Source organism: Rhinolophus hipposideros (assembly GCF_964194185.1).
Source record: "Rhinolophus hipposideros genome assembly, chromosome: 14".
In the NCBI taxonomy this organism is placed as follows: domain Eukaryota; kingdom Metazoa; phylum Chordata; class Mammalia; order Chiroptera; family Rhinolophidae; genus Rhinolophus; species Rhinolophus hipposideros.
In genome coordinates, this window is record NC_138060.1 from 44,526,293 (window position 1) to 44,548,806 (window position 22,514).

Consider the following 22,514-nt stretch of genomic DNA (forward strand, 5'->3'; position numbering starts at 1 on the left):
GTCCATTAAACTGCAATAAAACTGGGGGCAGGGGTTAGATATACCAAGGACAAATGACAGCTGCAATTTTAGATGCTAGCGTGATTCACACATTAGTATCTTCTCTCCCAGTTGGGCAAAACATGAGAAATTGAACTTGTGTCAACTTGTCTAAGTGTCAGACAGGAATCATGCCTGAGTCTCCACAATGTTGTCTCCTCAGTGCCCAGGGCCCCACCAAACATATATAGACCCTTCATTGACGTATATTAGAATGATGGATGGATAGAAGGAAGGAAGGAAGGAAGGAAGGAAGGAAGGAAAGAAGGTAGGAAGGAAGGAAAGAAAGAAGGTTATTTTTACAGGTTCTAAAGCTCTAAATAATCTTTGACTTCTCTCTTATTAGGCCCTTCTATAGTAATCAGAGCCTAGAATTAGTGTGTGAAGGTTCCACATACTACTACCATGTTGTGTGGCCACCTCATGACTGGCTTATAGTGAATACTCGAAATATATTTGTAGAAGTGAGTGAATTGTATATCTCTAGTTCCCCATAAAGAGTGTCTGGGAAATAGTAGCTACTCAACATTTTGTAGACTGAATGAATAGTAAATTAAAGTATCTTTCCAATGTTGCTTAAATATTCTACAACTACCTAAAGCTTCTTCCTAGTAACAATAGGATTGGTAAGAAGCAACAGTCAACTGACTATACAAGGCTAGTCCTGGAATCTTTGAAACTCTCTTTCCCTCATACAGCAGTCCAGTCTCTCTTTATTCATCTCCATTACTCTCAGTGAATTCCCTGTTTGCATCTGACAGTTTCCAGCTTAAAGGGGGAGTCATCAGTCTTATAATCAAAGTCCTTTCAACATTTTTGTTCTAATTGGAGGAATGGACTATAATCAATGACTTCTGAAAGATAAAGTTCAAAAATCTGTAAAGTCTAGTTTATTGGTAGCAAGAGGTCTGAGAAAAGAAGAGAGATGTTAGGTCTGTTTCTAGGAAATCATTGGTCTAAATGTTGGGATAAGCCTGGGTAGGGTGCCTCCTTGCAAAAGCAACTTGCTCAACTGTAAGATGGAGAAAGGAGAGTCTTAAACTCCCAAGCTATGAAGAGAGTGCGATGCTGAACATTTATACATATATCAGTAAGCTTCCTGGCTTCCCTCTCCTTTTCTTCTCTCCCCTAATTATAATAACAGAGTTAAAAAAGATTGGGGGTCTAAGTCTGGGCAGGAGGATGTTGATCAGGAGACCCTTCCAAGAGAGAAAGCAAGGTAACTGTTGGTATCTGAGAGGTTTAAGTTAATGGACAGTCTTTTGGCTCCCTTCCAGCCATTCAAAGACAGAGCTGCCTTCCTCCAGGGGAGTGTACTGTTTCTGTGTGTTCATTGTTTGGGGCCTCTGTTTGTGTTCAACTGTCAAAACGACTCAGTGTTGCTACTTCTACTACTAATGTGTGATTTGGTTTATGCACCAGAAGAGTAAGACTTGACTGAACAGTTTTTCAGATTAATTTTTTATTAAACCTATGAAACTTTCTAAAAATTTGAGCTGTGAACCTCTGGAATATAAAATCATGGACTTGAATCAATAATTACTTCAGTAAATTACAAGTATATTCTTAAGTTCAGCTGTACTTGTGAATCTTCAGAAGTTCTTTAGGTTCAGTATTTTCATTCATCCTAAAATAAAATTTAATGTAGCCTCTTTCTTTAAATGTTTTAATGAATATGAACTACAAAGGACAGTTCTAAATACAGTTGAATTTATGAACATGACTTAGTATTTTATTATACATTGGAAAATGGCTTGATCAGATTTAATATCGATTAGATCTAGCTATTCAATAGCTTGGATAAATATGCGTTTCTTTTTATTAGAAATCCATCATTCCCAGGGCATAGACCAACATGTTGGCTTTGTAAATCATGCAGTCTGCCCAACACTTTAGACTCTAGGCCAGAAAGAGGTTTTCATACACCCACCATTCCTGGGGCTGCTTGGGAAATTAGGAGAAGAGGGAAGTCAGGTAAGACATGGAGAGAAGACTGTTGTGCCTGCTGCTTTCTGAGCATCCCCTAGAATATGTCCTGAGGTAAACTGATGTGTTCACAGGCTTGTATGACTTTCCTGCATATCCTTTTAAAAAAGAAAGAGAAGTCTCAAAATAGGTAGTGTCCTAATCTATTCCCCAAGTGAATAGACACTGAGCAACTACAGGTCAATCATAAACCTATTTTAGAACACGTTGGAGAGTCTGGTATTCTGGAAAGCAATATTCTCCAAAACAGGGTACACTAGACTTCCATTGGAATATGGAAAAATATTATGATTTCTATTAGCATTTGGGTTTATGAATTAAGCTTTGCTAATAGTTAATATATGGGTTAACCTAAGTCGATGCACATAATTTATAAATAAAGAAAGAAAGAAATACATATCTGGGATGCTTGTTTTTTTTTTTTTTAACTAATGAAATGTGCACTCAACCACTTCTGTTCTGGCTCAAGAACACATTTCCTAGGACCCAGCTGGGAGACTCTGCCTCATTAACTTATCTTGTGCTCTGAGTCTATCAATGTTTCTCCAAATTTATTTGTGGTATATCTTTGGACCACCCTTGTCACCAAGACCTCCAGTGTCTCTCATGTGGCGGATGATAATATTATTCTAAGTCCTCCTGTATTTTCAAAGACTTCTGGAGGAATTCCAGCCTTGCGCTTTACAGATTACTTACTGAAAAGAGCCCGGGAGTTATTGCTATCCATTGGGTAATTAGGTAGTTCCAAGGAAAATAATAAAACTATTTTGTGCCTGGGAGATTAGAATGGCACACGGTGACTCATATTAGTCAGCTGAGTAATTATGTAATTACAAAAGAAGGGGAAGAAAACCCTTCAGATTGTTTTTCCTAAGAGGCCCTTTTGGAAGTGTTCCAGCCCATCAAGTACTTATGTAATTAGGTCGGGGGCTCAATCCATAAGGAAAGGCTGGGGGGGGGGGTTCATTTAAAAAAATGTTTATGTAAAAGAACCTGGTGAAAGAAGAAAAAGGAGTTTTTAAAAGATTCACCTAGTCTCCACACGGACTATGGAAGATACAGTAGCAAACATTAAGGAACGTTGCGTTCCGTGATAACTTGGGGCTGTGTATACAAGGATAAAATACAGTGAAGGTGGGGTGGGGGGTGGGTGATGAGGGTAAAGGGGATCAAATATATGGTGATGGAAGGAGAACTGACTCTGGGTGGTGAACACGCAATGGGATTTATAGACGATGTAATACAGAATTGTACACCTGAAATTTATGTAAATTTACTAACAATTGTCACCCCAATAAAATTAATTAAAAAAAAATACAGTGAAGGACTGTGATATGTTTTGGACTAATCACCACTATTTATGAAGCTATGCTAGGTGTTGTCTTTCAAATGCTCAATATAGTGCTTCTTGTGTTTTTCCTATTTCTGAAGATAAATAATCTGAGAGGCTAAAAGAACGTGAAACCCTAAGTCTTTGGGTTCCAACACCCTTGCCTACTAGCATTTATGGACTAACTTATGCAGGTTTTCCTGCTTGTAGAGATTAGCAGGATCACTATTCATTTCATGCCTTCACGTTCTACAAATATTGTCTATACAGTGAAAAACACAAGGCTGAAAAATAGTTCAGTTGGTGATTTGGGCCATTTAAATTATTTGTGTGGATTTCCTGCATAATTGAACTTAATAGCTATATCTTCCAGAATACTTCGTACAAAATAGCTCCAAGTCCCCCTACCCAATGTATAATATCCCACTTAAATGCATTCAACTTTCCCATGTTAATACATCAGTAAAAGCAGAATGTTGATATTTTAAAGGAATGTATTGTTGTGATGTCAAAGGGCTTATCTCATTGAACAAAATTCCCTTATAATATTCACTCAAGTTATTTTTAAATGTTTATAATTGTGTCTACATTTCTGAGACATTCTGTGTGTATTGATTAATCTTTGTGGTGGCAGAAAACTTGTGAATTAACTGGCTAAAGACACTCACTCTCAGATTTCTTTACTCTTTGTGTGATAGTTGTGTTTCATCCAGCCATGCTTATTAATTTCAAGGGTGAAAAAGATACATCTTTAGAGATAGAAATTAAGGCCATTTCTTCTCTCTTTAGTTCAGTAATGATATGACTTCAGGTTTGGGAATACAACCAGGCATAGTTTTCAGCTGACTTGGAGAAGTCTTGTGAGTCAGGCCAGGTTGAAGCAGGTGAGAACAAGCAGTGGGGCTTCTTAGAGGCGACTGTGGAAGAACTGAGATGCTAGGAACTGGGAGAAAAGAAATAGGTTTGGAAGGGCAGGCTAAGGCTCATCAGGAGACATGTCCATCTGCCAATTCTAGACAATTGTGTCTTCTTCTACCACAGACTAGCATTCATGTGATTTCACTCAGAATTGTCAAAGTTCCACCAAATATTGAGTTAGAGTTTCAATAATTTCAACATTGTATTTAGTGGAATATGTATGATTTGGACTGGCAATTCTTCTTTGCTTCTTTCCACCCTCTGACCCTTCTTTTTCCAATTGAAATACTTGTCATTAGAAAGTTGGGAGACTCTGGGACAGGTTGAGACATTCATAAAGGCAAGAGAGCATACTTGTTTTAGTTCTGTAGATGCATTTATCTGTGAAATATGCCTCTTATGTAGTGTTAAGAATTAAAGCATATTATTTTAGCTCAGCATCTTTACATTGGTTGGAAGTTTAGATAATAAGCGGATGGTGGGCTATGGGTGATTTCCTGTAAAATTAAGGCACATATCAGGTATTTGATAGATGCCTAATTTCCTGAATCTATTTATTCATTTGATAAATATTTTTGACACTGTGAATAGAAAGTTGGTAAGATACAGTTCCCTCTCTCAAAGACCTCCAAGTCTAATAAAGGAGAAAGTATGCAGAGAGGTAATTTGTTGTGATTGGTGTCATGAGTATTATAATTAAGCAAATGGGAAGAGGACACCATTTACTATTTGAGGAGAGAAAGCTTTGTAGAAGAAGAAGCACTTACTCCAGATTTTAAAAACTGAGTAAGAGTTTCCCAGGTAAGTGAGGAACAGCATTTCAGAGAGATGGAAAACAGCATTTAAGCAAGTATGGCAAGTTTCTAGACTCACAGAGTTTCTCATTACATTTAGATGGTGTGTTGGGATGACTATGAAAGAACCAAGCCTTGAGAGCTCTGCCCACACCCATTCCCAGACTGTGGCTGTGGAAACGGGTCTAGAAGGAAGCAAGTTCACTATCAGAGGGTGAGCCTTCTTTGAGCACATGAGACACGTTTTATTACCTTGCAACCAAAAGCATCATAAAATGGTCAAAATTTTATACAAGATTTAATCCTGAGGATGAGACCCCCGAATCCATACTTCCTAAATAATTCTTTACTTCTCAAAAGGCTCATGATTTCAGAAATACTAAAAGCATGTTCTGTTATACTTGAGTAAAGTGGTTTCATTTTAGAGGAAGAGTATTACATGTATTCAGTTTGGGAAGTCAAGTGATTCTATGAGACATAACAAAACACAGGAAATCTATACTCTGCCATTTCCAGCAGTTATTCCTGCTCCCATGAAGCAATCATTTTCAACTTTTCAGCAGATTTCTTTTATTCTAGTCTAATGTTTCTAATTTACTTGTTCATACATCTATTTATTTATTTATTCATTTATTCATTTATATATTTTTCTTGTTCAATTGTAGAAATCATTTACTGGTGTCCACTTATAGAAGATAAAAATTTAACTCTTTCATGTTACATTCATGTGCTCAGTTCCCAACACCCGATTTCCAATATAGTTAAACTACAATTTTAGTTTAATTAATGTTCAATATTACACATATGGTGGTGCAAATATTGCTTATAGATGAAGATGCCATATAGTATGATTGCATTTCCTTTTGTCATATCATTTGGCTTGGTTTTTGTTGACCACCTACTCCTCTTTGATGAAACCCACAATTTAATGCTTTAATTCTCTCTGATCTGCTAAGTTTTCCATATGCTTTCCAGCTACTAAAATTTTGTTGAAAAAAAAATTGTTGATATCTTTCATCTGCTGTTGTCTTCTCTCCCATGTTCTTTAATCTTGTGGATTTATGCCTTTTGGGAGGACATAGAGATAGATGTGTATCTTTGATATGCCATGTTTAACAAAAGTAGAATAGGGTTTTGTATGTGGGGCTGCAGAAAAAGAAGGAGTCAACTTTTAAGTGAAAATGTTTCATCATCTCAAAGGGAAAGCAGGTGATGAGACAGAGCAGAGTTGAAGCTACTTGTCAGAGATAGTAAGAAACACAAGTATAAGTCTGGGGGAGGAATAGAAAGGTGTAATTGTCATCGTGAACATTCTTTTTTTCTATTTGTAAATGTAGAAGAGGAGGAGTGTTTGCGGCAATACAACAGGTCTTGGCCTGAGGGTTATAAAGGAAGAAAAAAGGAAGCTTGCAAATACTTTCAAAGAACTATCTAAAGATGCCATGCCTAAAAACCAAAGTTGAGTCCAGCCTCTTTGAATCCTAAGTGCACAGAAATGTGAGAAGCATGAAAGGAGGATAACAGTATTTGCAAAAATCAACTTGTAAATCTTTGCAATAGGATACTAGGGTAGAGCTACCCTTTAAGAAGATGAATCAGGGAAGTATAGGTAAAACATATTTAGAACAGGATGGGAATAGCGGAAGATTGAGAAGGTGAGTAGCTGTGATAGCAAGAGTAGAAACAAAGAGGAAGGAAAAAATCTAAACCAGCTTATTGACAGTGGGTGTGGAAAGATAGGGCAAATGTGAGGACAGGGATAGAGAAACACACTCTACAAATTGCCAGTTATAAAAACAGTCACAAGGATGAAAAATACAGCTTCGAAAATATAGTCAATAATATTGTAATAACTATGTATTGTGTCACATGGGTATGAGATTATCAGGGTGATCACTTCATAAGTTATATAAACTTCTAATCACTATGTTGTACACAGGAAACTAATATAATGTATGTTAACTGTAATTGAAAAGTAAAAACCAAAAACACTCTAGAACATTTGGAAGGGGAAGCAGGAGGACTCAAAGTTCAGCCATTCAAATTTGGATACCTACATTAATGATCATTCCATTCACAGAAATGGAGAAGTTATTAGAAGCAGAAACTAGAGAGGAAATGAGTTGTTTGTGGACACAATAAATCTGAGTTACCAAACCATAGGAAAATATCCAAGAGAATATTGAAAATGTGGGTTTAATTTAAGAAAGAACATCAGGGTTAAAATAGAAATGTTCTGCAATGAAAGTAAGGAGCATCAGTAAATCACTAGGCTCCCTATTTAATTCAACTGACAACCCCCCCCAAAAAAAATAGAAATTAAAACTATATCAATGGAAGAAGTGATGTGTCGATTTATATTGTGGCTGATGCTCCTTTTCTCATCATCAGTTATCCCTTTTAATAGCTCTCATACCATTACCAAACCTTTATAATGCAATTAATTGAGATAAGCCACTTAATTTGCTGTCCCCTCATGGATAAAATGGGCATAGTAATAGCCCATTGTTTTAGTCCTGTATTAGTGTTGTTGAATTAGATGAGTTAATATTTATAAAGTGTTTAGAACTGTGTCTGGCGTGTGCTTACATCCAGAAAAGGTGTTATGGCTCTTACTGTGATTTAGCTTCGCTTTTGTCATTTGATGAGGTGATATATCTTTCTGACTTTGTATTTGTCATAGTACTATCAATGCTGGCATGCAACAAATACTTGTTAAATGCTCACTACAGTAAATCTTAGGTTGACAGAAAATCATCAACACCATTTTCCTACTGATGCTTACACCCATGGAGAAATTTGCCAGACATCACAAAGCGAATAAATAGAAAGTTAAGATTTAAGTGTAGGTCTTGTGATTTCAAATTCAATGCCATTGCCCACAAAAGCTAGGTTATCCTACAAATTTCTCTAATTTAGACTCCCCAAATGTATTTGTCATTCATGCTACCTACTCATTGTAAGATACCGTGCTTGTTGTAGATATTCAGGATCCAAAGTAATGAAAGCTCCACCTCAGTGGATGCCTCTATGATCACTATGAGACAGAAAAGAGGAGGGGCTTCCATACCCATTTCCTCGGCTAATTGGCTACACCTAACTTAAACTGGACAGAGGAAATGGGTTTGTACCTTACATCCTGAGGAGAGGGATGCCAGAATATTTGTAAAAAACCCTAATTATTATCACAATATGGAACAAGCACAGGATGAAAAGTATTTTATATGATTCCAGAAGCTGCCCTCTTGACCATCATACTAAACTTCCTCCTAAATTTGTTGTAAGCTAATTAAAACTCAATTTTGAGATACAAAGAAATACAGATTTAGCAAATAAAAGCAGAACACCAAGGTAAATTTGAATTTCAGATAAATGCTTTTTTTTAGTCTATTCCATGCAATCTTTGGGATATACTTATGCCCAGTTACTTGTTATTTATCTGGAATTCAAATTTAACTGAATGCTCTTTCCTACAGAAGAGCCGTACAGATCTAAAAGAGGATAGGACATATCTTAACTCTTTTGGATGGACAACCGTACAATAATAGAGAGAAGTTGGTTAGATTATGATTGCAAGTATTTTCCTGAAGGTTAGCAGGAAGTTCCTTTAGGGAAACATAATGAAGATGATTGAAACGTAACAATTACATTCTCTCTTACTTATACCCTAAAGCATCCTCCCGTCACATCAAAGGTAGTTTGATGCTCTACATATAGAAAACAATAGAAATCAGTAGCTTCTTGGGCATGACAAGGAAAGAGAAGCTAGGAGTCGTGCAGCAGGGGGTCACAAGTAAGATGTGAAATAGTTTGTTTATTTGTTTGTTTGTTTCTTTGTTTGTTTTTTAAGAAAAGATTGTAGTACTAGGCAATGCTGAGGGAGAAACTGGGCAGAAGCAATGAGATTGCCCTCCCTCTAGGTTGCCTGAGGTCATCTTTTATTCTCTTGTTTATTATTTGTATTTTGGGAGCATTCCTACTTGATTAGACTGTGAGTTCAAAGTAGAACATCAAAATTAATTAAAATTGGGAAGCATCTGTTGTAAGGAAAAGAAAAAAGAACTGAAGTAGACCAAAGAGGGATATTACAGTTTTTAAGCAAATGAAGGTACATATAACCTAGTAGACACCAACAGCCCTGGGCCACATGGGAGTGTTATTTATGACAGGATATGACGGTGATAAACCTATTGGGTAAACATTATGACTCACACACACACACACACACACACACACACACACACACACGTACACATACACAGTTAAAAATATGAGGACCAGGTCAGCGAACATATTTTGGGGCAGGGTTTCTGGACATTCCATTGGTTACAGGGAAAGAGACCAGACACCTATCAAAATTCTTTCCAACTCTTTGAATGTACGATGGATTATTAAATTAAACTCAATCCCTTTGCACTATTAAATAGATCATCATGTTCTTCAGAAAAACTGCTACAACTTCCTTTGTTTCAAGCATAGTTACTTATCTGTCCTTCCCCCAATAAGATTATAAGCTTTCTGACGGTAAGGATGGAGCTTAATTTATATTTACCTTTTTTCCTGATGCAAATTCAGCTTCCTTTGCTTAGCAGGTCCACAGTAAATGCTGTGTGAATTGAGTTGAATCCTTGGCAGTAGTCCCTAAGATCCAGCACCAGAGCATTTTGCTGGCATTCAGCTGGGATCCAGCTTAAGAAAACTCAGGTGTTCTTTCCTATAGCATCCTGTGATCTATACAGGGAAACAATGACAAAACTCTTGAAAATGACATATGAACAGATGAAATCCACTGCCAATAAATACAGCCCATGTGCTCCATCAATGTTGATGGAGTGCTGATAAGTGAGTCTGGAAGTCACTTTGCTTTGGATGTTAGGTCACAACTTTAAAGCTTTTGTAGAGTACCTAAATCAGGTAGGCACTTGTGCAAACTTAGGGGCTGAGGGGAAGGCTAGTATGGCTCTCCCTCACTGCCCTTACAAGGTAGTTCCCTAACACAGTGGTCCATGGAGCATTCTGCCCGTAATCATCTTTTGAAATGTGCACTTTGGAAAGGAAAACTGAAGAAATCACAGGTGTCTTAACCCCTTTCACTCCACAGAAATGGCTTGAACTCCTACTCTGGGCCTGGCACATACCATTTTCCTTGTCCTTGGGGTGTTCTCAGTCTAGTGGGGGCTGGGGAGGGGTCCACATGGACACAGTGCCAGTACCACTTGATCAGGGCTCGAATCTATGGATAAAACAAAGGCTCCCAGGTGAGGTAGTGAAACTTGTGTTGGAGGAACTAAAGTAATTTCATGTGGCTAAAACGTAGACAAGCCTCTCTTAACCCTAATGCTCACTCATGAATGTATCCATTGATTTATTTATTTATGCAGACTTTTTTGGCAAGAAATACAGCTAAGCATTACATGAAATGTGTGGATGAATGGTTTGCTATCTGTAACCTTTAGAAGTTGATTGTCTAGTAGCAGAGACAGCCATGTGAATACTTCTAAATCAGTGGAAGGAGATGAAGGAGCATGGGAGAGGGATCCAGGTGTATTTGGATATGTAGGGAGGCTACTTCAGACAGGGGCCCAGGATGAGCAAAGATAAGGGAGGCTAGAAACCTCAGGTGTGTGAATAACTCACTTGCGCTGAGGAGAGAAGGGGCCAGAGGGACTATGGATTATGAAGAGGCCATGGCAAAGGGCTGGGCGCAGGAAGAGCAAACGGTGTCTACTTAGCCATTTGCCAAAGGCCAGCTCTGCTTAGGAATCTGAAAAGAAAACTGAGATTATTTATGTGCTACCACCAGCAGCATATCGGAGGCCGAGAGGAACTGAGAGTTATTGAGCTAGTTCAAAGCAATCTCGATTATTGAAAATGAATGAAATTGAATTCCACTTCCTACAGAGTCATTTATTGAGAGACAAAAGCAATTAATATGGAAAATAAAATAATCGTGAACTTCTGAACTAAATTACCATGCAAATATAATGTACTGTCTCATCAGTCTTTAAATACTTCATGTATTAGAAAATTGTAACACCACTCTCTGAATCAGGGTGCTCTACATCATTAGCATTTATTCATTCTGCTTTTGCCAGAAGGGGATTCTCAAGAGTAACAAATTAAAAGCCAAAGTTTCAAAAATATTATTCAAAATTTAAAATTAACAACCATGTTGAAGTTTGGGATTTCAGTTTGTAAATTAATCCTGTCATTTGATAAAATTAAAAAAAGAAAAAAGCTGAACTTATATCTCATAATGCATTGATACCGGGAGCAGCAGGGATTTTTGCATATTATTGCAAATTTGACATTGTCATGGAGTACCTGTTGCCAAGTGCCATGCATGCATTTGATGAACAATTCTGCTGTTGACCTCAAGCATCCTTGTGTAAGTGATTTCTGTTCTGAAGGCCCTTAAGAATGGAAGGTACAATATATGTACACAGATGGAACATTAATTGTAACTCACACAAGTCCCAACATGAGTCACTTTGTTTTATGGGAACACTGCGGGGTCTCTGGAAGACTTGGTCATACATTATCCTTATTTCTTTCCACTTTGGGAAATGACCTGTCTTTAAATAGGCTTCCCCCCTGCAGAGCTTATTATAATAAGGATTGGGGTGAAAGTAATTAGGAAGAGTTGCGGAGGGCTTGGTGTCCTCCTTATACCTCCAACATCTAATGATCCAGCCATGAAGAGTCACGGGTGGGGCTATTGGGAGTGAAAGCACATTGGGAGCTGGTATGTGGGAAGATGGGAAAGAGTTCAGGGGATGTGGGCAGTGCCCTGCCACAGCAGCACTCCATACATTCCATAATTATCATTAAATGTTGTGGGAAGAGAGTTTAGTCTTACCAGTCTGTGGCAACACTAAAGAATTCACTATGATCATCCTGGGAAACATACCCAACTCTTGACAGTCTTCTTGATTCATAGCTTGACATGCAGAGAGACGTTTCAAAGGGGCCAAGAGATCAATTTTCTTCTGGTAACAGGCTGGTGGCAAAGGATTGACACATGCTTGGCACTCTATTAAGTTAGGAAAACAGACCAGGAGAGATGAGGTAGATAGCATCATTGTGAGAAAGCTTCCAAATAGCTGGGTAGAAGGCAGCAGGGAAGAGGAGAGCCTGTGAAAAGCCAGAGATACACTCACCTAAAAGCACTGAAATTCAGTCTGAAAGAGTAGTAGCTCAAAAATATACTCGAGTACACAATTTGACCAGTAACTCACCAGTTTGCAACATTGAATGTCCAAAGTAAATGACCTTAATATGTGCATAAATATTGCTTGGACATTGATCAAAAGTGTTCCAGAATATAGAAAGGAGGTATCAAGGCAGAAGATTGTTTAACCCACTAGGTTTTTGCCACTTACTTAAAAGTTGAAATTCTGTCTCACAGTAATGGATGTGCTTAGTAGAAGATTCTATTGAAAGACGTCTTCAGTATAGAACCAATGTCTGTTGATTTGTTTAATACTTGTATGTATCTCAGGGAAGATAAATTAAACCCTAATTTTGGCTGAGAGTTTTGCCGTTAACATTTTGAGAGAATAGACTCCTTTTAACCATTAAACAAAATATAATGTTGTTTGTCTTTAAATATGGAATAAAATACCTCACTAAATACCCCACTAAAGTCCATGTAAATTGACTGAATGTAGCATTAATTACTAAGCCTTGAAGTAAACCTTACTGTTAGCATATGAGCCTTAGTTGTCAGATCTTCATTAAGTTGTATTTTATAGTGTCACTCTCCAGTACTATTTATCCCAGGTCCTTGGACATCTTTGGGGTTTCCACAGTGGTTCACCATTGATGACCAGGCAGGTCGTTGAAATGTTAGCTTCTAACCTTCAAGCTTATGGACTGAGTCTGAATGATTCCACTGCTACATTTAAGTATTATTATAAATGTTTCTGTCAGAAACTTCCATGCTTTTTGCATTCAACATGCAAAGCAGATCCTGTTGGCAGTTATAAACCAGTAGGGAAGAGACATTTTAGGAATATTTTGTAATAAGCACTCTTGTGTACAGATTATGACTTAAGATGTTCCCTTGTCAAGTGACTAATGGTTATCGCCATAATTTTTCAAATTATATTTGAGAATGGGAGTTGGATTTTGATATCCTACTTATTTTTCCTTCCTTAAAGTTTAAAGCAAAAATACTTACCTAGAGACTGAATTTTAAATACTCAATCTCTTAGAAAAATCATAAGCAAAAAATAGATACTAAAATAAAACTTCAATTATTCTAGGTTGGCTTGCCTCACTGACAGAATTTGCCAGATAATTGAGTAACTTTCCACTTCAATTTTTGCTTTGAAGACTTGGCATCGGAAGGGCTTACTCATTCATAGACCCTATGGGATGAGAGCAACTTCAAAGGAAAACAATGAGGACTTCTTTTGTGTCAGTTTCTTGACCTTAGAATTTTATTTGTGTTTGCTTTTGTTTTAAGAACATGATGAACGTTTGTTCATTCAAGCTCATTGGAGGAAGACTATTCCAAATGATGGAGAAAGCTAAACTATCAATTATTTTTAAAGAAATAGAATAGTTTTATTACGAACAATATTTTATTACAGAAGATATTTTTGCTACAGAGCTTGACCAATAAAGTCCTTTTAGAAGAGCTCTTAGAGATATTGAATGCTTACTCAGATAAGAATGATTTATAGGGAGTTGTTTAAAGACATTTTTCTTACATTATTAATTTGCTTTGGAAGCCTATCTTTATAGGTGATAGAAAGATACACTTCTGAACAGTTAGCGTTATATATATATTTCTCTGAATTAAACTATGCCTTTTTTTGACAACTGTCTGAACCAAATGTTTAATTATGCATTTCCACTTCGCTCAGGTTGTAAAAAATGTCTTTACATCATGAACTTCTTGCCCATTAACATTCACCTAAATGGCACTGGGGTGCCATTTGGTTAATTATCTTTGGAGTTCAAAATTTTGATTATGGCTGATTAATCAGATGTAATCTTTTAAAGACATAAAATTAAATAATGGGCAGTACAGGTAAAGAAGATTAACTTTCTCTAAATCATCAAGATTGATTGTCTTGTTTTTCATAAACGTCCTAGAGGTTGACATAGTACAGTTTGCTTTTGTGTTGGTTAAGTTACATAAACTCCAAATGGCTAGATTCAGGGAATGTTTTACCAACTTTGGGTCATTATAGGTTACAAGAATAAACTGACTAATCTACTGACTTTTGGTTTTAAGATGTTATAAAACTTAAGTAGTTTTTTTTTTCTTTTATCTAGTCTGTTGAGCTATATAATGTGCCCTATACTAAATGAAGCAAAAAGATAAAACTTCTTCCCTGATGGAGCTTGCCGTGGAGTGGGTAGGCATATCAAAACCAAGCAAATAAATAAAACTATTACAATTTATTTTTTTTAAATGCTTGGAAATTAAAGACCTATTATCCTAACACGGAATGAGGGGATGTGAAAGGATAGGTGATCTTATTCTCTTATTTTCTTTATTGGTCATTATCACAATTTTAATTTTCTTTAGTACAAATAAGATATCAGCAATTGATTATGGAATAGATCAAAATTATTCACTTAAATTCAATTAAAGTGATCTACTAACTGAATCACTGAAAGTTTTGATTCCATAAGGTCTGATTATACTGGTAGAAATAATGTAGACACTTAAGCTATTTTTAGAAATATAATTTATTGCTCCTAAATAATTCTTATGATAATATTATATGTGATAAATGCAGAAAACGTGAAAATTAGCAAAAGATCCACCTATAATTCTTTTACCAAGAGGTAACCAGTATTAATATTTTGGCAGGTATCCTCCCAATCATTTTCTGACATATGTATAAATGTTTATAAATATGCATGTGACAAGAAATAGAATCCTATTATACACATTATTATACAGCCATTTTCTACCTTTTAGAACGAACATTTCTCCATGACCTTTTACATTGTTTTAAATTATAATATTAATGGCTGCATAGTACTTAATTACATTGTTGCATCTCAATTATGTTAACTAAGCCACTGTTTGTATACATTTCAGTTGTTTCCAATCTTTCACTTTTATCAATAATGGGATGCCTATGCTTGTCCTTATTTTAATTATTTTCTCAGGGCATACTTCTAAAAGTAGAACTGCTTGGTTAATATCCTGAGGTTTTGAATATAGAGTTAATAATATGCCTCCAAAAGACCATACTGTTATATACTTCCACTAGTTGGAAACATGTCCTTTATCTCCAATGTCACTTTTTTAGGTTCTTGTTTTGATTTTTAACTTTTATCATTTCACCAGACACAAAATGAGTACAAAAAGTGTTCTACATTTTTTTTATTTTACAAGGAATTTGGATATATATTTAATAATGTTTTTAGATTTATAATGTTGCATTTAAAATAAAACTAGAAACAAAATCAAATTTAGAGGAAATGGGACCATCTAGCATATGAGCATTCTAAAGACAAAGTTCAAAGTGATGTTCTTTATAAAAGTAAGTCAAGTTACAAATGAGAACATCAGTAATAGATTGGGAACCAAAAAGAAGTCCTGTTTAGAGAAAACAAACAAACTTGAATTCAGAGTAAAGAATCTTTTTCCCCAAGAATGAGAATTTGCGGTTATCTCTAATGAGAAATTGATTTTTATGTTGAGTTATGGAAATATGGCAGTGTGTTGGAATTCTTGTGACTATTATCTTGAAAAGACTATAGTGAAACAATCTTAGAAAAGTGAATTGTCTATGAAGACTACATTCTATTAATAATAGAAATGGTTAATGGAAAAATTAAAATGGTAGGTTTCTCTGCAAACATTTTTCCCAATTATTGGTAGTTATCAAACTTAAATAATACTAAGAAAATTGAGTGGCTAAGTTAAATACAATGACAAAATGTTAGAATGAAAGGAATCTGAAAGATTGTCTAACCCAATTCCTCATTTTACAGGTATACAGAGATGAAGTGATTTGCGCAAGGACCCATACCTGGTGAGTAAAGAAAGAAGAAACTAGAACAATAAACATAATGAATATCCTGAGTACACATAGGAAAAAACTGGGTTTGAATGTCCATTATTAGCTGTGGGGACAAATGCAGAATTTTTGTACTTGCATAGATGATGCATTTGGGCGAGAAAAAATTGACAAAATTTACTGTAGTCTCAACAAGACAAAGATTTATGTAGATCCCCTGAAAAGTCATGTATTCAAACTGTTGGCAAAGATTAGACTTGACTGTATACCAAAATGGTCCTGAAATTCCCTGAGAAAAGATTAACGTGCTTGGCATGGAAGTTTTGCAATAAAGGAAGCACAATAGTTTAATTCATAGTGATTTAAGAAGATGGAAGAGTTTTGAGATGGGAAATCTAATTATAGTGAAAATAAAATTTCATTTACCCATCATTTCCTCCATTATTCATTATTTTTTTTATTGGGAAAATATGTACAAAGAATAGCAATGATGAACATATTAAAGTGTACTGGGGAAAAATAAGGAATTAATGTAATGCTACTTAAATATAATTTCTCGTATTATAATCATATTTTAATTTAATTTTCAAGTGAACCTATTGGGTAAGTTCAATTGGTTATTTTAAAACAGAATTCCTATAGTAGTTCCAAATAACTTTATTGCTTTTTTTCTAATTCATTTGGAATTTAATGGATTTTTTAATGACTTGATAACTTTATTTTCTTCTCTACTTGGTGTAGTTACATAATCAGTTGAATACTTTAAGATTTGAAATCACTTCCTTCTGTTTTGTTTTGTTCCTTTTTCTTAATTGGAAGCTAGTGTCTTTCATCCAAATTTAAATGTAAACTGAAATAATTTATTTTTATAGTTTAACTCCAATATATTGAACCCTTTAATTTTACATTCCAAAGAGCAGAGCATTTTATACTAATTAAATATTATTAATAATGACTATGGCATACAATTTAAATAAAAAAGTTGAATGATTCAAGTTGATTCAATATTCATTTGTGAGAATAAGTATATGCATATAGCCAAGACATTTTTTGAAAATGAAGAACTTGTCCAATATGATATGGTAGTATATATTTTAAGAAAGCTTAAGCAATTAAAACATTTTGGCACTGACCGAGGAAAAGACAGATCAGTGGAACAGAATAGAGGCTAGAAAGAAGCCTAAATACAGGGATTTAATATAGGATAAAAGTGACATTTCAATGTAATAGGAAAATAATGGCAGTCAAGAAATGGTGAAGAGAAAAAAGAACATCATAAACATATTATGGCAAAAGACAAAGTTAAGGCATTTATGTCAACAAATATTGACAAAACACATACATGTAGACACATCCATAAGAATAATAAAAATAATTTAGTGGAAAAATAGACAAATTATATGAATTGGATAGTCTCTAAAGAAATATCAATGGCCAGTAAATAAAATGAAAAAAAGTATTCACACGTACTAATACTTAAATACATATAAAACGTGTATTTTGTGTTTTAGACTGGCAAAATGTATACTGGATAACGTTGAGCAATGATGAGACCATAGGGACATTTGCACCCTCTTTCATTATAGGTGGCAATGCAAAGTAAAATAATTTTTTTAAATGAAATTAGCCAATATTTGTTAAAATTCCAATTATAGGTATCATATGACCTAACCATCTAACTTTTCAGATAATATTCTATGAGATTATTTAAGTTTATAAGATATATGTTCAACATGTTAATTGTGCTTGGTTTGTAATAGAAAAAAATATAGAAGACTGGTTAAATAAATCATGGTACCTCAATATAATAAAATCTAGTTTTTATTAAAATGCAGCAAATCAATGTCAGATGACAGAAATATGTCAACGATAATTGACAAATGTAAGTTATATGTGCAGTATAATTTTGTTTTGTTAAAAATAATACTACAGTTTAAAAATACTTGTCTTTGGGTATGGAATTGGAGGAATGGGTATGTTACCTATTTTGTCCTCTATTATTTTTAACACGTGTTCTGATTATAAGTGCTTTTAACTTTTTTATGTTTTTCAAATGAAACATAATTAGTATATAAACATAGAAGATAACAAAAGAGTGAAAGTAGAACAATAAATATAATTTAAGACACAGGATCTCTTTTATTCTTGTGCAACCTGATTGCAAAATTATGTTTTGATATATCACTTTAAAATGAAGTATTCATAAAAATGTACATTTTCAAGAAATTCCACTCTTTGGTATATACTCAAAATGAAAAATGAAAATATATGACTGCAAAGAACTTGCAGACACATATTCATAGCAGCCTTATTGATAATTGCCAAAATGTAGAAACAACCCAAATTGCTACCAATTGGTAAATGGATAAATAAAATATGGTATATCCATATAAGGAAATATTAGGATAATAAAAAGAAATGAAGTACCAATGAACATTATAACCTGGTTAAACGTTGAAAACACTATGCTAAATGAAAGAAGCCAGTCACAAAAGAACACATGTGATTCCATTTATGTGAAATATTTAAGATATGTAAAATAGAGACAGAAAGTGGGTTACTAATTGTCTAGGACGGGGTCTGGAAAGAGTAAGATAAGGAGTTACTGCTAATGGGTATGGGATTTCTTTTTGGAAGGTGAAAATGTTCAAAAATTATATCATGGTGATGGTTGCACAACTCTGTCAATATACTAGAACCATTGAATTGTACACTTTAAATAGGCGAACTTTATGTATATGAATTATATCTCAATAAAGATTTTTTTAAAATGTATACTTTCAAAACCAGAAATGAGGAGACAGGATATGCAACTCGTAGAGTCCATGGAACTTTCCTTTGGCTTATTTGACAACAACAAGGCAAAAGCTGTATAAATTAGAACAATTTCTGAGACTGCTTCTTAGAGGTAAGGCGTAATAAAGATTATCAGTACTTCAGTAGTCTGGAGTTGAGTCTGAAAATGTAACACACCCTTTTCATAGTCAGAAAAGTTTTCCCAGCAAATGGTATCCATACAAGTGGTGATGCCAGCAGAGATTAAAATCTTATTAAATTCTATAGGGAGAAAATTATTTTATTCCCCTTTCATTTGTCCTCCAAAACTTTGGATTCTCTTGGTAAGAGAAGCTATTTGATGGTATTCCATCTTCTATAGCTGTTTATTTTTAACATAGAGAGACCAGTCCTGAGATTCAGAGCTATCCTTAGGCCACGCCATCTAGTCAGGACTTAATTACCTGGTTTTGTTTCCATCCTTTTTATTTTTATAATTTATCATCTATTTCAGTGAAGCTGATTTATCACTTTTAGAGAGTTGTAACTTGTCCATTTTAAACACATGTATTCAAATAAAACACACAAAAAAGTGTAGACCTAAATAAAAATAATAAGACTGAAACTCTGCCTTGTTAGGCAAAACTCATGCATGCTGGTGGAATCTGAATAACTGAAGTTTAAAGACTATAGCAGTCATAAAGTCTTGGCACTAAAGGATCTGTAGATCATTTGGTTGAAGATATTTGTTTTGCAAATGAGCTAACATATGACCTGGAAGGTTGGGGCCTTGCACAGAGTCACATTTTCAAACTCAGCTTTAAGATCCGAGAAGCATTGGGAATTATTTTTATCCCACATCACTAACAAGAAGTCTCAGAAGGTGTGGGTTAAGCAACAACTAGAATTAACAACTCCTCTGTGATTTAGCGAGACTGAAGTAGGAAAGACTGTGATTACCAAACGCCAAATGACGATCTCCCCATTTTTGGTTGCAGGGAGTGTTCTTGAACTTTCATTGTCAGAGGCAGCCATAGACTAGAGAGGTGGGATTATGAAAAGGCAGAAGAGGGGAGGAAGAGTAGCTCTATCTTGCCTTTTTGTAAAATGCCAGAGCTAATTTCAATGATTGCTTTAGCGATATAACGATAACCAAGATTAAAGCAAGCAGGCATCCACTTTAGGATATGAGAGCTGGAATTTTATATTTCATTATAAGATTGCCATTTCAACAAAATAGTAATATAATGGCAATGGATTTCCATTTTTTCTCCATTTCTGTTGAAATATTCTCATAAATATACCTAGACACAAAAGAGATCTCTCAATTTCGCGAGAGCTTGAGAGCTATTTTATTCTTATGCTGACTTATCTCCAAAATATATTTTTGATGTACAGCTTCAATATTCTTTCCAATGTCCAGACATCAGCAATCAAAAATGGCATTATTTTTAGGGTTTTTTTTTTACATATACTTGCAGGTTATCAAAAAAAGGGGGGGCTCTGCTTACTGCTCCCTGAAACATCCTTACCATGTTATCAAGGGATGTTTATGGCTCCTGTAGTTAATTGTTCCAACAGGGGAAAAAGATGGTATCACAATAGAAGGCAACTTTACCCAGTGCTGTTCTAAAATATATGTAAGGCACGTAGGAAAGAAACTAACACCTGTATATGTTAATATTTCTTATACTAGAAGAAAGTGTTTTCCCAAATTATATTTTGGGAAACTGAGGTTTTGAGACCACATGCCTAGAAAGTGACAGAGTTCTGCATCTCTGTACCCCACTACACTCCCAGGTCCACAAATTGAACGCCAGACCATTTTCATGTGGGTCAGCCTTCTCAGGCCTCAGAAGTGAAATACTTCACCCACTGAGGCAGTTAGCTACAAAAGTAGCGATCCAATGTCATGGTCAATGAGGTTCATTTAGTTGAAGAACATAAGGAAAGCATAAATTGGCCAAGTACATTGGATTTTAAATACAATTCAAAAAAAAATTTTTTTTTTGCTGGAGTTACTCCTACATTACTGTAAAGTCTCTTTTATTATTTTAGTTATTCAAACCCCTTGCAAAGAATCTGAGAGTTACCTAGTTTGCATTCAATTTCTTTCTACATCAAACAGTGCTTTAGTTAACTTTAGTTCTCTGAAATATTGGCATTAAAGGAGTAGTTAGTGCGTTCATAACTATGCTTTTCCTCTAAATACTCTATTTGAAAAGAAAGCTGAATATATTTTGATATTCAGAGAATGATGTTAAACTACTGTAATAAAATAAATGAATCTCTGAAGCACACAAACAACACTAGCTATAAATAGTGTTGATAGTGTTATATTGATTCAGACATCATAGAAGTATTTTCACTAGATGTGCCACATATTCTAATAAAGTTTTCTGTTGCCATCCTCATGATCATTTAACAACCATGACCAAGATATAAACATAAATATGATTGTTCCACCCAAAGCATGACCAGAATTCATGGCTACTTTCCTATCACAGTGGGCAGAGACTAACAATCCCTTAAATAAATGTGTAGCTAGAGATATTTGATACCATATCTGAGAATCTAGGACATAACCCAGCCAAACATATGAAGACTAGTGTCCATGTGCTGCCTCATGGATGAAAGCCATTACGGCCATTGGCTCTGACTCTGGAGGAGGACGAAGCCACTATCACCTGGCACACCTCATTGTTTTAACACTTTGATTGCCTGGAGAGTGCTCTGTAGAATCACTCTCTTTTACCAGTAAAGGAAGAATTTTTCAAGGGGAAAATTTGGTATTGTTTTCCGCTATAGTCCAGCAATTGGTTCAGAAATAGAAATGTGCCCTCTCCTCCACCCCCACCAGAATGCAAGAGAGAGGAAATCGGACAGTGCCTGCACATAGAATAGACAGCTTTTCTTCTGAGCGATCCATGGTTCCCTGATTACTGTGATGTCTAAATAAGCTCCTGCCTTTTCATTTTAATGTGAGAGATGTAATTTTCTTGTTGTTTTCTGAGGCTGTCATATAATAGATAAATTGCCTTTGATAGAACATGCTTTCAATTGCTCCAATGTAATATTCAATTTTCATTTTCATAAGGAGTTGTTTATTTTAATGGCTTGAATTGGTTGACTAGGATGTCAGTGTCTAGTACTCATCAGTAAAGAGTGTAGCCTGAGTTATAATTCAGAAGAGCATATGTTCCTATACATTTATTATCTGCAAATACTTTTCTGTGCTTAATTCTTGACAATCAGGAGTGACAGGTCATTTGAGTAAATAATTTTTCTTTGCCCTGTTCTTCCCTAAAAGTCAGTTGGAAACAAAGGCAATTTGGGCAACTGTTTATTCAAGAATTTGAGCAGTACTCTTTATTGAAGAAAACTGTTCTAACTTCTGGAATTCCAACTCCTAGAATTCCTGCTAGTAGTTCATATTTCTTTTTCGTTTTACTATCCTGACTCTGTGTGTGCATGTGTGTGTGTGTGTGTGTGTGTATTTTCTCTCACCCTATCAATACATAAAACAAACCTCAAAATAATTTTTAAAATCCCCAATTATAACAGTAGTATGTATACAATGTAGAAAATTCTGATAGTACAAAAAAAGTTTTTTTTAAATCATCAATGTTAAATCCCATGTATGCTTCTTTTTTCCTCATCTTATTTAAACCTCTCATA

The 22,514-nt window shown here is 35.1% G+C and overlaps 1 protein-coding gene across 1 annotated transcript in view; it reads left to right on the plus strand.

The window, feature by feature from the left end:
* RARB (retinoic acid receptor beta) overlaps positions 1 to 22,514 on the plus strand; it is a 531,514-nt gene that overhangs the window by 42,934 nt on the left and 466,066 nt on the right. Inside the window, exon 2 of the mRNA XM_081071630.1 lies at positions 16,036 to 16,076. The gene's annotated coding sequence lies outside the window, so the exon portion shown is untranslated. The remainder of the gene's footprint in view (positions 1 to 16,035; positions 16,077 to 22,514) is intronic.